Source organism: Crocodylus siamensis, chromosome 6 (assembly GCF_052110815.1).
Source record: "Crocodylus siamensis isolate JL-2025a chromosome 6, ASM5211081v1, whole genome shotgun sequence".
NCBI classification, from domain to species: domain Eukaryota; kingdom Metazoa; phylum Chordata; order Crocodylia; family Crocodylidae; genus Crocodylus; species Crocodylus siamensis.
The window spans coordinates 86,225,641-86,229,349 of NC_143400.1; positions in this window are offsets into that span (position 1 = coordinate 86,225,641).

Below are 3,709 nucleotides of genomic sequence, written 5' to 3' on the forward strand. Positions count from 1 at the left end.
TAACAATATAAGCAATCAAAGCAATTATAGTTACTGCACTGATACAACAGTGGCTGCTTGGAGACTGTGCAGCACAGACCCAGAGTAGTGGGTGCATACAGCCACTGTATGCAGCACAACTCCAGAGCAGCTGTGCATGGTGCCCACTGCAGGGCACATGCTGCATCTGGCATGCAGAGCTGGTCTGTGCATCTGATCTGGCTGGAAGACTATCCCTGTGCCACTCATTCAGCACACGGGGCAGATGAGTTTGACACCCCTGCCTTAGGGGTTCTGGGAACTCTTATAGCCCCAAGGTGAGATCTAGTGCAGCCTATTTGTGATGGCTGCAACAATCTCACAGGGCATCATTGCAGTAGCTGGGGACCCTTGGACCCAAGGGTTCCTGGGAATGAGGCAGAGATGGCACAGGCAGGTACTCCAGTATACTCCAGTTCCAGTAAACTTCCTATGTCTTCAGTGTGGCACAGAGCAGCTTTACTAGGTACCAGGATCTGCCTCTTTATTGCCAATCCCTCCTATTCTCCTTTGAGATGGTTATAGGTGCATGAGGAATTGAATAGTGAAACCAACAAGGACATGTATAAAGCAGGCATTAAAGACACTAACTTTTAATTTCAGTTAATGGAGACTGATTGAAAGAAGCCAGAGCATGCAGGAAGGAGCAGCAGGTCTGGTGCGTACATTGACTCTATCTGGCATGAGGAAACTAGGTAACTGCTGATTAGGCAGATCATCTATGTGCCTTTTCCGGAAACAAATCCATGCTGCAGCTCTCCACATGCACTGTAGCTGGTGATCATCTGTGACTTAAAGGTGTAGCGATGCAGCTTTCAAATCCCAGGCTTGTCAAGGAAAACAGCAGGGGGCAGCGGTAATGAAAACAAATGCACCTTGACAACTGGACAGGTGACACGGAAGCACCGCTGGATAGTGTGACATGCCCTCATCTATATCTCAAGAGGCTGTGTAAAGTCAAGTCTGACCCAGGACACTGAAAAAGCTACTATGTATTTACTGCTTGCTGTGCTTGGGTCCTGATGAGGCCAACAGGATCAGTAATGTTTTCCTTCCCTCATGCAGGGTGTCATGGTTTTCAGCTACCTCCTACCCTCTGCGAAAGAGACTGTAAAATTGCACTGACAGGTACAGCTGGTGGGAAGGGGGAAAAAAGAAGATAGGACTATGCTATGCTATGTTGAAGTGCTTTGACAAGTGCTATTGCCAGCTGGAGCAGTATTGATGAAGAAAATATAGGTCAGTAGACAAAATGTCAAACTCAGAGGGAAGCTACTCCTCTTATCCTTATTGACCAAAGATGTTTTCTTTTTATGCATTCTGAATTGTTCCAAAGAGCCTTTAATCAGCTCATCCCTTTTATTATTTTTGATAAAAACCGTTTTTCAAAGACAGCAAAAGAAGCCTCTCCCCTGCCGTTCACCCTTCCCTGTTGTAATCTTAAGGGCTAAGGTTGAAAGGCATTGTGTGCACTTCTAGGTTTCTGTAAACATCTCTGAAAGTAGGAAAAGGAATAAAGGAGAGTGCTTTGGGTATTGTTTCTTGCAAGTGTAACGGGTGTGGGCAGATGGGGCCTAGAGATCCAAGTCAGTCGCATTCGGAGCTTTTCTTCTTTGCATCTGTTTCTTTCTCTGCCCTGCTCATCGAATACTATGGTATGTTAGTGGTTCCCAAGCTGTGGGGTGTGCTTTCTTGGGGGGCCGGGGGGAGGGAGAAGGGGGCAACAGGTTCCTAAAGGCGGCAAGGAAATCAGCGGCAGCAACAGCAGAGGGAATGATCAGCGATCAGCAGTAGGAGAGATCAGAAGCAATCAGCTGCTGAATAGGAGCTGACTTTACTCTGGTGGAGTTTAAACCCAAAAAGCTGGGAAAGGCTGTTGTAGGCGATCATTCTTACAAAAGCCAGTAACAAACCTCAGATATTTTTGAACTTCGTCGTAAGACTGTGTGGTCTTACATGCCCTCCTTGCATGGCACTTTGTATTGTGATGACCAGAAATTCATTTACATAGGGTTGGGTGGAGGAGTTCACTTCCTCCAGGAAACAGGTGCTGCAAGAAGCGGCATTGGTATTTGGAGCAGTGAACCCCAATCCCTTTGAATGAATTCTATGGCAGCGAGCCGGGACACTGCCCCCTTGGCAGGGTCATCTTTCCCATCAACCTTAAAACTGAAATTTCAAAGTAGCATAGTGCCACAGTACATATGAGGTAAGAGGTAGTCTATTGGCTTTATATTTGTCAGTCCATATATATCAGAGATGTGTAAGGGTTTGCAGGAGGCCAGAAACACCTAGATTTCAATGGGGAATGGTGAAGGCATTCTGAACTTTTGTACTGATGTGTATTATAACTAAACTAGCACAGTTAATACATGCAATTATCACCAAAGGTAGCTGTGTCTCTAGAAGGATCATCACAGAATGACCCCCGCTCACTCCAGTTGACTTACTGCCCTAGAATAAATCAAGCAAACCAAAATCATTCCAAGTCAGAAGTAAAGAGGGAAAACATGGACAGGTGTAAATAAGATCATGAAACAAATTGTGCGTCTTTCCTCTCTTTTGTTCTGGTCACAGAGAGTCCTCAACAGCCCTATTAGGATCAAAATAAAAGTAGCTGAGCTTTTACAGAAAAAACATCAAGGCTCTCTTTTCCTCATTCCCAACTAGACTCCATAATTGCTGCTGTCCTTTGCACCCTGCTGTCACTGCTTTTACTGTTGTCTCTCAATCCAAAGAGCCTCTGAACAAGAGACAGGCTTTAGTGTAGTTTGGCAAAGCTTCAGAATGAAAAGGGAAAATCAATAGCTCTTCAAAGCAAGCTCCTGGCTTCTGTGAATATGACATTTGCCCTTCCTCCACTAGTGGGGAACACAACAAGGACATTTACACCTGCAATGGAAATAAAACGAACAGCAGCAGCAGCAGCAGAAAAAAAAAAGACCTTCCAGGGTTTGACTTGTACAAAAAAATAACTTTATAGTAGTTGTCTCCATTTGGTGACATCCTAAGAGAGGGCCAGGCGTTCCCTTGAGAAGCAGCATGATAATGAATGGGACAGTGACACACTCGAAGAATGAAACAGAAAAAAGGGGCTTCTGTGTTCATGACGAGATCCAGGAAGATGGAGAAAAGGCTCCAGTGTAGAAGAAGAGAATAAGAGGTGACATGAAAGCCAGGCCCACTGGTGCACAATCTAATCAATTCCAAAATGAGCCCCATGCAAAAGGTAGGACGTGGGCAAAAAGGAAGAAACCAGTAAGTCTCATATTAGAAAGGCAACATCCATTACTACAATACCTGGTTACAGAGCTCAAATTTCTAAGACAAATAACTTCCCAATAGGTGAGATTATTAGAGATTGTCAGGAATTTTCTGACAAGGATTTTTTTACTTATAAAATACCAATTCATCAAAATTGAACATTTTCATCAAATCGTAAAAAAATATTACTTAAACATGATGGGAGCAGTTCAACAAAAACTGACTATTTTACTTTGCTTCAGCTTTACCATTTTTGTTTCATTCAAGCTTTACAGTTTTTTTCCGTTTCACTGAGTGGGTTTGTTTTGCTTGGTCACATTTCCTATTGAGCCTCCATTTAATTTGAAACTTTACTTTTCTTCCAAGTATTTCGGCTTCATTTCACGTTACCGCTTCAAGTTTATCATCTGTACTACGAGTCCTGATT